Here is a 12,380-nt window from a genome sequence, read left to right as displayed (position 1 = left end):
AAAATGTACACAGCCCTGCTGTACAGAGCAGAGCAATTTCTGTGCAGACTTTTTCACTTACTTTACATATTATTGAATAAATACATTTCAATGGCCTTCAGCATTTAGAGCTTTTTCCTGATATGTGCCAAAATTACTGTGTGCCTGAGAAAAACATGTAAGGCTCATTCTGAGATCTGGTCAGCAAAGACAGTCCACCAACGTTGCAAAATACATACTAAGCCTTCATGAAAAACTGTATCTTTCCTTCAGAAAATACTGAGCCCTTCTCAATTTCATTCTTGCATACAAAAGCACTGCCTCTGGCTGAGTGAATAAACCTCCATTTTAGTTTTTTCAAGGATTTTAAGATTCTTTGTTGAAACACCCATGAACCAAAAATAAAATTAAAAGGTAATTTAAAGACCATCCCAGAACTGTTTGCAGGCCAGATATCTCAGTACTCAGGTATGTCACAAATCAAACCAGAGAAGTAAACCTGATCAGAGAGCAGAACTATGGCCAAGAGCAGGAATCATACTCTGCTGCACAAATGCTCTGTGATACCTGCACATTGGACAACATAATTTAGGACTGTGGTTTTTCTACATAATCGACAAAGAGAACTAAGTATCTTGAATGGTCTTCAGTTAACATAAAGACATTACAGTCAACATATACTGAGTACCACTACAAAACTTTTGAATGATGGAAATCACTTGAGAAAATATTTTTATAAGGATATTCTAGTTATTGCAGCCAAAAAAACCTGCTGACAAGCTGTTTTCATTAAAAAAATAATGGAAAAAAATCATATTGTCTCTCTTTTTTTAAACTGCCCTCATCTTCTACCATTAACAAAGTGATTCTCATACTCCACTAAATTTTTTAGGAAAAAAGATAGTGAAGAAAATAGTATGTCATATTCAAGTTTAATTTTTTGCCTCTCCAAAAGTGGAAAACCTGGGTGGGTTTTGAGTGAAAATCAATGTTTATCTTCTTGTTCCTTAACCTTTTCTCACTCACTTATCCTACAGGAATAAGAATATTCAGGAAAAAAAATAAAGAAAAAGAATACCAGCATTTTCAGAACTTCATACGAAATATTGGACTCGTAAATTCATAATTATTTATTTTCCTAAATACGTTTGGATTTTCTCTTGAGCTGGTCACCTGCATCTTGTAAATATGAAACTATTGTTTTGAAACTGAGGTACAAGCATATTTACTAATTCTAGGTTACTGGTTCTTATTAATCTACTGCTCACCTTAATTCAAGTAGTACTGATACACAGGAGCAATATGTTATTAACAAATGTGCTTAGCAGTGCTCATAGCTAAAAAAGCTAGTAATTTCACTAAATATATTTACCTTATATATTAATGTTAGCACATCTGGAAACTTTAATAAAAAGAAATGGTGGGTGTTATTTTTTCAGAGTAATATTTTTGAAGAACATAACATTTTCATTAAGCTAACACCTTAAAACCAAAGCTTGGATGTTTAACTAATAATTAGGAACTGAACATTATGAAAATAGCATGTTTCTGTCTGAAGAAAAAAGTTTGGAAATGGCTTTGGGACTGATGGATAAGACTTCCAAATGTCAGGTTTTAACAAGAGTCCTGAAGACATCCACAAAGACATTTTTATTAGAAGGAAAATAAAAAGTCTGCATCTTCTTTTCAAAGGCAGGAAGGAAGAAGTGTTTGATTTTTCTGACTACCTCGCATAATTTAAAGAAATGGGTTCAAGTCATGAATTTCAGATTTAAGGTGCTTTCAAATGTAGTTCAAATAACCTAGAGGCTGTGAAGCCAAGTGCCTTGTTATAGTCTTGGATTGATTTTACCATGTACAGGACTTCAGTCTGTTGTTCCAGGTCATGACCTTTTTATTTAATCTATTCCACCTCACAGGACAAGTGGTGGCTGGTGTCTCAAATTTCCACACACTTACTGGGTCTTGTTTGTTCATTCTGATTATCTGTCTGTCTGTCTATTGATCTTTCTCATAAAATACATCATTACACTCAGAGATAAACGCCTGACATTTCTTTTGGAAAGCAGCATCTATATATCAGTGCATGGATATGCCCTTATCTCCAGAAATGGGCTGTTTATTTAGATGGTGTGCAAGGCAATGTACATTTCTTATGAATGGAACATACTTCTCCCTTTCTTCTAATAGTCAGAACATCTTGTGTGTGGAAACAGAACTGTGTGGCTGTTGAATGTGAGACAGCAGTACTTTGACACATGTGATAAGCCTTGTAGTGATTGGAAAGGCTGGTCACATGTATTTTGAAACTGGGACGTGATGACACATCCCAGATGATAGGCCAAGTTGCGGTTTTGCTCATTTCAGTGAAGATTATATTACAAAATGATACAATTTCCACTAAAAAAAAAAAAAAAAAAAATATTGCCTAACTGTGCAGCTTTACAGAAGTTCAGGAATTTTGAAACTGCTGCAATCAAGCAAAGTTTGCAAAGTAGAGAGCAACAGACATAAGGTTCAGATAGCTGTTGACATACAATCATTGGTATTTTATCAAAATAACTTGATCAACTTAACAACCATTTTTATAAGTAAGTATGGTAAATTCTTGTAATGGTCTAGCTAATTTCTACAGTTGCTACTGGGTTTTTTTGTGGGACAGAGTCAAAAATTACCTACAGCATGCCTGTAACTGGTGTTGCAGGTTGGGTTTTAGCTCATGCAACAATAAAGAGTACCTGTGCTGGCTATTAACCATCACATGTCTATAAACCCATGATTTTTTCATGTAGCAACCATGATTTTCTTCAAAGTTAAAAAGTTTATATTAAAATTTAAAATATTCCTTTGAAGGGGGAATGAAGGGAAAAGAAGGAGAAAATTGATGTGAAAGGTATAAAGGTGGATGATTTATATGAAGGACTACTCCAAGGACTGATCTGGCTACCAAACATTCAACACTTTTTTAAAATATATATATATATATATATATATATGGAGAAGTACAGTCAAACACTGACTGCAACTTTAAATTCTTCTCAATGAAGCTTGTTGACTTTAAATTCCACTATTGTTATCAGTAGAATAAATGTTATTTATACAAGTTCTCTTGAACAAGAATCTTCCTGGCAGGACATTTTTACTTTTTTTTTTCTTCTTTTTTTTAAACTTTATTTTAAAATGTACTTTGCTTGGTCCCTTAAAAAGGAGTTGTCATGGATTTGCATTGTACTGCTGAAAATAACAAAATGTTGTAACATTTCAAAACAGGATTTTTGGAATAAGCATCTTAACCTTGAGAGAGCTGTAATACACAAGGTATTGTTGTGTTGTTATTACTGGCCCGGGGGCAAAAGGAAAATCTAAACAGCAGAAGCCTCAAATTACCTTCCTGCAGCACAGAAACAATGTGTTTGATTCTGATTAAGAAAATAAAAATACAGGTAGTTGTTAATGGGTAGGGAGGATTTTTAAAGCATCACCTTCCATTAATAAAGCATCATTCTCCCAAGACTCAATGAAAGAAAGATCACACTTCTGGGAAGTACAGTGTTTGGTGCATGTCAAGCAGCTATAACACAGAAATCATAAGAGACATGACTTCTGCCCAGATGGCAGGAGGGGAGAAGAGAGCACTTATCCCACAGCTTTGACTCTGGAAGAGACAATATTTTCTTTTCTACTTACTCCAGATTGATGCTTGAACAGAATAAATATAGAGGGGGAAAGGCCAATGAAAAGAAAGGTCAGTTTTACCTCCCAACTGCAGCTGTATGCAACAGTAACAGCAGGCTTAATCCTCTCCCCTCTGTGGAAGTACTAGTAATTGGTGAACTGAAAGGCAGAGGAAAGTAGCAGCAGGGGATTAGAGAGAGCAGGACAGATTCCTCCAGCTAACCACATCACAAAAAGTGGGAAAAACTCTCTGCATAGGTCTGGGGTAGTTGGGAGGAGCAGAGGACACACACCAGGACACACACGAATTCTGATCTCAGCTGTAAAAGAAAAGTGGCCATGTTAGACAATAGTTAAATAATCTGAAACATTTGCTGCTGAAATTAAACTGGGAAAACTCAGGAAAGAAGCTGAGGAGTCACCATGGATTCTTCTCTGAAATGATCATATCCTTGTGCAGCAGCAGCCAACAGAAGATGACAAAGTGTTGAGCACTGTCAGGAAGGACTTTGAGAACAAGGCAGAGGGTTCTGTTTTGCCTCTGTAAAAATTATGGCATCTGTGTCTTGAATATTTTATGCTGTCCCGCTCTCCACATCCCAAGACAGATGTACAGAGTTGGAAGCAGAGAAGGGCAACAAATAAAATCAAGGGATGAAGCATCCAACATATGTGAAGAGACCGAACAGTCTGGGATCTTAAACTTGATGAAGAAAAGGTGTGTAGGCAGGTTGGATAAGGTTGACAAGATGATGAAAGTGGTGGATTGGGTGGCTTCAGGACTGTTATTCACCCCATCTTGCAGTATTGGGGGTTGTCCCGATCCAGTGTTGGGGGAGGTTTCGGTACAATCCCAAGAGTGAGATTAAGACACAAATGAGGTCAAATGCCGTACACCCAAAATAGGTTTTTATTATTAAAAAAGTGAAGAGGAGTAGCGATAGGACAGAATAGAAGGAAAAAGCAGAAATAAAGCAAGAATGCAGGATAGGGCTGGAAGAATAGTCACCACCATGGATCCAGTGGCGTCCCATTGGTCCTCAGTCTTCAGTTCTCTGGTGGTGGGTGCACACGGATCTGGCTTCGATGGTGGATGCACAAGAGCAAGATTTTCTGCTGCCATTTTAAATTCATCGTACCAGCTGATCAACAGATCTGCCTGCCTTTAGTATTTTTCCTCTGGTCCAACAGGTTTTGTTGCATCCTGCTTCAAGGGCAGGAAGGTTTGCCCCTTATCAATTCATTAGCTATGCAGGCATGGGGTCTGGACTGCACAATAAAGCCACAAAGGGCTCCAGGATGGGGCCAGCTCAGTCATGTCTGCCCCCTCGAGGCTTATGTAAAGAGTCCAGACAATGCAACCGCCAAGAAGTGGAGAGTGCATCCTTCAATACATTCCAGCTTCTCCGGGCAGCATCCCCCAGACCAATCCACAGGCTGCAGCAGCTTCTCTTGGAGATTTGCACAGACACAAGTGAGCTTTGAGACAGTCATAGGACATTTCAGTCTCTCACAGGGATACTTGTTAAAACTAGTAGAACATCAGTTTAAAACAGATAAATAAAATACCTTTCTACAGAACAACTGATGAACTTTAGGAGTTGCTGCCACAGGAGGCTGTTGAGAAGAATGAGTGGTTGAGGGGGCAGGTCTTTCATGAAGACTATAAATATGTAGTGAAGCTATGCAGCAAGAACATTAGGAGAGCCAAAGCACAGCTAGAGCTCAACCTGGCTACAACTCTTAAAGATAATAAAAAACGTTTCTATAAATTCCTTAATGGCAAAAAGAGGATTAGGGAAAATCTCCCTCCTTTATTGGATGCAGAGGGAAACACAGTAACAAAGGACAAGGCTGAGGTGCTCAACACCTACTTTGCCTCAGGCTATTCCCTGGACACCCAGCCTCATGAGCTAAGAGATGGGAAGCGGAAGCAGACTCAGGTCATCACAGTTACAGAGGAAGTGGTCAGAGACCTAGGACATAGAGTGTATCATCAGTAAATTTGCAGATGACACCAAGTTAAGCAGGAGTGTCTCTCTGTATGAAGATAGGGAGGCACTACAGAGAGACTTGGATAGATTGGATCAGTGGCCAACATTAATGCGATGAGCTTCAACAAGGCCAAATGCCAGGTCCTATCCTTGGGCCACAACAACCCCCAGCATCGCTACAGGCTTGGGGAGGTGTGGCTGGAGAGCTGTCTGGGAGAGAAGGATCTGGGGGTTCTAATTGACAAGCAGCTGAACATGAGCCAGCAGTGTGCCCAGGTGGCCAGGAAGGCCAATGGCATCCTGGCTTGTGTCAGCAATAGTGTGACCAGCAGAAGTAGGGAGGTGACAGTCCCCCTGTGCTCTGCACTGGTGAGGCCACACCTGGAGTATTGTGTCCAGTTTTGGGCACCTCAATATGAGAGAGATATCGAGGTGCTGGAGGAGGGAAATGAAGCTGGTGAAGGGCCTGGAGAACAAATCCTGTGAGGAGCGACTGAAGGAGCTGGGACTGTTCAGTTTGAGGAGGAGAAGGCTGAGGGGAGACCTCATCACCCTCTACAGCTACCTGAAAGGACATTGTAGAGAGGTTGGTGCTGGTCTCTTCTCACAGATGATTAGTGACAGAACAAGAGAAAATGGCTTTAAACTGCAACAGGGGAGGTTCAGACTGGACATTATGAAAAAAGTTTTTCACAGAAAGAGTGGTCAGACAGTGGAACAGGCTGCCCAGGGAGGTGGTGGAGTCACCATCCCTGGGTGTGTTTAAGGGTTGTATGGATGAGATGTTGGGGGATATGGTGTAGGGGAGAACTTTGTAGAGTAGGGCTGATGGTTGGACTTGATGAGCCCAAGGGTCTTTTCTAATCCTGAATGGTTCTGTGATTCTGTGAAAAGAGTTTGAATAAACTCATGAACAGATCTGTAAAGAGGTACTAAAGGGAATATGGAGGCATGTACTTACTGTCTGATGTGCCTAATACAATGATTGTGGATGTCAGGAAGAAGAGGTGAATGGATTTGAAAAACTGTCCAGGCTCATATGTTTCCCTCTGCTGACTAATGACTATTTTTGCTATCATCAGGGCAGAATACTGGGCTAGATGAATCATTGTAGTCCCATCCAGCAGGAGTTTTCTTGCTGACTTTCATATATACACTATAAAAGTAGTGATATACTTGTTTTTAATGCAAATCATTCCTTCAGGCATGAACTTGAAAGTTTAACCCATTTAAAAATACTACTAATAATTTTTTTTTTATTATTTTAATCTTTTAGCTAATTCAGATAGTAAAAGACTCACCTTTTAGACAGACATACCCTTCCAAATACACACAGGACTTAATTAGTCCATGCTTACTTTATCTCATATGTATAGTAATCTCTATATGTATAAATACATTCATGAGCACACATGTTTTAAAGAGTAACTTTGGAGGTGATACAGTGGGCACTAAAAAGCAAGAAAGTCTGTAAATATCGTGCCTGACACAATTCCCTCTTCAGTTTTTGTTCAGTCTTTAACACCCCAGTCATGTTTGTGTAGTTGCCTCTGCACAACTCCAGAATGATAGAGCTGGATCTCCCTCATAGGAACTACCAACTCTGCAGAGCTCCCCTATGGTCTCTCCCTCCTCAAAAAACTTAAATGTCAAAGATATAACACTTAGAATGAGACAGTGTTTGCAGTCCTCTCATATTGCGCCCTGTTTGAAGAGAAAGCCTGATTTACACAATGTCACAATCTGTCTCTATTTCAAGAAAGCGTGGTCATTAATAGATAAAATGAAAACACAGTAGAACTGGTGATAGCACCATAATCACATTTTGTTCTTATTATCTTTCCTGAAAGTTACAGCTTATGTGGTTTTATAACTCTTCTGTGAGATAAAGAAGAGGGATATTCATATTCTCATTTTACATGCAAATACACTAACATTAATGGTCTTGTGGCTATATCATATATCTAGATTGCACAACGGGTGATTGGGTGAGCTGGAACTTCAGTTTACCAGTTCCCTATTTTTTTTTATATCCCCTGGTGGATGTTATTTTCACTGGCAATTATGATAAAGTAAGGAATTGCTTATGCTTAAACAATACTCCTACTTGTTTTTTGACTGCAGTCTTGTGACTATCCTCAGCAGTTATCATGTGAAGGTCTGTTCTAATTTCTTTTACTGTGAGTATATCTGCCTGGAAATTTCCATCATCCAGCTTGCTATAAAAGCAAAGAGGACTTTGTTCACAGAAAATATGTTCTTTATATTGTTGGAAAAAGTTTCCCTTGGTGTTAATGTGCCCATATACTCTACTCCTTTTTAGCTTCATTGTATTCTATGCAGGTTCTTATACTGCACCCAAGACTGTGGTGTCTGAACACCTCATACAACTAAGCACCCATCAAGGTGAGCTATGTCGACCAAGTTTCCACTCCATTCCCTCTCCTCACATATAAGTATGTTATATTGGAACTGGGTGCACATATTCCTCAGCTACTAATTGGTTTTGAGCTGCTCTGAGGAAAAGTAAGTTCAAGCAAAGATGCTTTACAGTAACACTGGAGAATTGATATTTTTGGTCATTCTTATCGCAAACAGGAATTAATTTCAAAGTTTTGGATCCATAGATGAAAACGGAGATGGCTATATGCATCCCGAACTCACAGGCAGCACCGCTAAGGTGAGGGACTGCTCAAAAAGCACTACCTTCCAGATTGATGACAACTGAAAGTTCCCAAAGATGTGGCACCACTTGATCTTATTGTATTGAATACTTCTTTGCAAATGCTTGTCATATAGACTGATTTTTATACGATTTAAATCTGTGCCAGAGTAAGTAACTTGGTGCTACCACAAAATCTCAGCTTCTGCTTTCTACCCATAGAAGCACACCAGTGCACTGTTATTTGGCTAGTATTTCTCCAGTTAAGCTTGGGGGCTCTGTCTTGCAAGTACTTGCAGATTTTATTATTTGTGGCCACATAATATAACTAGTTATAGATGACTTCACAGTGGTGAAATTTTATCAGGGGAATTCAGCAACAAACATTGCCAAAGAAATATCAGCCAGCAGGTCCTTACCAGTTTTTCTGCAAACTGCTAGAGAACCGCTTTACCGCAGTCTGCTTACCCTGATGGTCAGAAAAGATACTGCCATTTATGATGTCTGTAGAGCTGTGTCTTCCCCTATAGCTTCAATTGCTAGTGTGCTGCACAAACGAAGCTGATGGAGCGCATTATGGATTTTTCACTTGCCTGGAAGAGGAAAATCAATTTCCATTTAATAGAGCAAGAGGTCACTAAATACTACCAGCTGCTCTGTGACACTGTAGAATTAAGCAGTGGTCCTATGAGAAAGACAAGAGTAGGGAACAGGATCCTGGAGTGCATTAGTACGCAGATAAATAGAGAGGAAAATTAGACACTGAAAAAAAAAAATAGCTGAGAAAAGAGAGTAAACTGCAATTTCTTAAAGAATATCTGGACAGAAACTCTGCACACAGAAACTGGAGCAACTGCATCTGAGTCAGACTTGTGACATAATTTTCTTATGATGGAGAGCTTGAACTTGCATATACACAGTAAATCTACCTCAGGTGAGACTGTGGGTCATTCAGTAAATGACAGCTGGGACAGCTGCAACTCTTGAGTGACACATAATCTTTTGCAATTGCGAGAAAGTTTGAAATCAGATGTAGGCAGCTCACTGTTGGGATATATTTAGGATACATGGGTATGAATAAATAAACAAATAAATAAAAACAAACCACATAATATCCTAGAACCAAACTGAATGGAGCTCTACCATTACCCTTGTTTTCTCTGGTCATTTTCCTGTTAAGGGGAATGACCAAGGGAGCTGTTGGGACAGGAAGAACCTGCATACCTCTCTGAACAGAAGCTGAATATCGTGTCAAACTGTGATAGTTAGTTTGTATTTGTGTAAAAAGTGGCTTTTTTTCCTATGAGAACATGACTGGATGTCCTGTCCTTGTTCATAACTTCTGGGTGACAAGTTCATTATAAGGAAGATGTACACATTCAGCTGTGTTGTTTCCTCACACAGGCTAGTGTTCAAAGCTAACGAGGTTTGCTGCTGATAGGGGTGTGTGTGTGTGGTAACCCGTATCATGCCATAAACAGAGAAGAGGACAGGATGAAGCAACCTGGTGAGACTTCTCACACAGTTCCTGTACAGGTGGTGATGACAATGCACATTGGGAATTCCAGGAAGTTTGCAGGAAGACACTGAGGAGAAGCTGAAGGACTTTGCTTGGTTGTTTGCAGGTGCAGGACAAGCAGCCAGTGAGAAGGCAGATAAGTAGGCCCGAATAGTTGAGAAGAATAATTACTATAGTGGCGTACATGTCCATGATGAACACCTGTATATTGCATAAACCCAGCAAACACTAAAAACAGAGAAGAAAACCCAAACTCCAAAAGTCATTGATCTTATCCTCCACTTATTTTCCAGATGACCACAATGACCAAAGATCATTGTACTCCACAGTAAGGTGTATAAGAAAGAAACTGATAGATAAGCGATGGATCTTGAGGTGCCTGCTCAATTCAAAAAAACCCTTATTTTGCAAATATTTCAGCTAACTTCAGCAAGGATACTGCTCCCAGTCAGTGATGTCAGAATAAAGCCTTAAATAGATTATCAGTGGATAAACCAGAGTTATGGTGCTGTCATTCCAGCTCAGACTCAATTAGAACATGTTCTGGTTTTATTAAAAGGAGTTTACTCAGTATTAGCACTTACAGTGGTCAATTGTCATGGAAGGAAACACTTGCCAAAGTAGAGTCAGTAAATCAAAGCAAGATGTTCTGCAGGAAAGAGGCTTTAGGTTTTCTTTCTACCTAGAAGTATCACACAGTAACATTTTTTTTTTATTATTATTTTTTTTTTTTTTTAAAAAAAAGGACTCCCTTAATTCAATTGCATTTGCTCCAGATAATATATGAGACCAAGACGTATATATCTACTAAGCATTTATTTCATCTTGAATTACTCTCTTGGGTCAAATTTTTGGAGTTTCACTACACGGGCAATGAAGCAGAGAATGGATCCAAATTGGTTTTAAATTAATCAGACTCACAGTTAAAAAGCAGAGCATCATCACTTAGGTTAAATGTCAGTTGTTCATCTACAGATTCATGTATTTTTTTAAACTTACCATAATTGACCTTTTCAAGTGTAACACCCAGTTAAAACCTGGAGAAAATTACAATATGATAAGAGAAGGACAAGTTCAGTTATGACAAAGTCATTATATGAAATATGAGGTATGAAGATATTAATTAATCTCTTCTCACCATTTTCCACAGTAGGGCAATTACACTTTTGGATTGATGCTACTTGTAATGGATGTGATTTCGCACCTGAATTAGAGGTGGGCAAAGATAAGGAGTTCAGAAAGAGTGAAAAAGGCTTAATTCAAAGCTGCACAAAGATTATAATGGATTTCTTTGAACTTTATATCAGGCCCTTAGCACACAAGTGGAAGTTTGTTCAGGTTTAAACAACTTGAATAAAATAGCTACCCCTTTGGCTATTGCATCCCTTTGAATTTCCCTCTTTGGTCCTCTTTTTCCAGTCACAGACTGTACCTTGTAGAACTAGTGCAAACCTTCTTTGGGAAGAAGAATGAAAGCATCTTGTTTCAGGGCAACCCTGAGTGACTACATCAGCTGAGGGAGTTTCTTATATATCACTCCCATCCTGATGACTTTCAGCAAAGGCCTCTGCAGTCTGGTCCCCTCTTCCTTTGTCACTGAATACAATTAGTACCCAACAGCAGACTCATTTTTGTCTCAGCTTATGAGAAATTAATTTTTTCAATTAAACTGTGAGTGTTTAGGACAAAATAATAGCTCGGCTTACTTCAGTGCACCAGAGCATGTTGGAAAGTAAGCTGTGTGCTCACTGGGAGCCAGGAAGCCCATGCATGAAGGTTTGCAGCAAGAAGGAATTGTTCCCCTTATTTTTTGGCAGTTGAACAGTGTCAGTGAAGTCAACAGGTCTATTCACACACTTACGCACTTTAACAATTTGGGGCCACCCTGCTTGGTAACTGGAATGAAGAAACTGAGCTTTGGCCAGCTCCAGTTAAACCAAATGGCAAGAATCTCATTGGCTTTAGAGGGACAAAACATTAATAAATGAAAGATGCTAGCTTGTCCTTATGAATACAGTGTTGGTCAGAAGTCTTATTTCCAACAATTTGTTGTCAGCTTGGGACCATGCAAATCATTCTGAGATGGAACTTGTATTTCCAGCACAGACAAATCCAGTTGATTCACAAGCAGTTTTGCTGAAAGTAGCGCTCAGTAAATCTAGGTTTGGGCTGCATCATTATCTCAGCCTTCCCCAGTGAGCTATGGTATTGTGTTTTAATTGGCATCATGTGTGTCAATCTCTCAGTCACATCTGCTACTTAACTGGTCTTCCTAGATCATTCATCATTTGTTCCTGAATTTTCAATGATTTAATAAAATCCTTTGAACCGAATAATGACATTAGCACTACAAATAAACTGAGTGATTTCATTACACTTCACATATTTTATTTTGGCTTTCACTGTTATGACAACCAAGCAGCTCCATACATGTGGGAAACAAAACCAGTTTTATCTGGAAGACTATTTAATGTTTTATGAAACTAAAATGAATCTGTGCTTAATAATGTGTGGACTCAAAATGAAAGCACACAAGCTTTGTTTGGCGGGG

The sequence above is a fragment of the Athene cunicularia genome, assembly GCF_003259725.1.
Source record: "Athene cunicularia isolate RWA chromosome 2 unlocalized genomic scaffold, athCun1 chr2_part1, whole genome shotgun sequence".
Classification (NCBI taxonomy): Eukaryota; Metazoa; Chordata; class Aves; order Strigiformes; family Strigidae; genus Athene; species Athene cunicularia.
Note: the sequence above shows the minus strand (reverse complement) of the source record.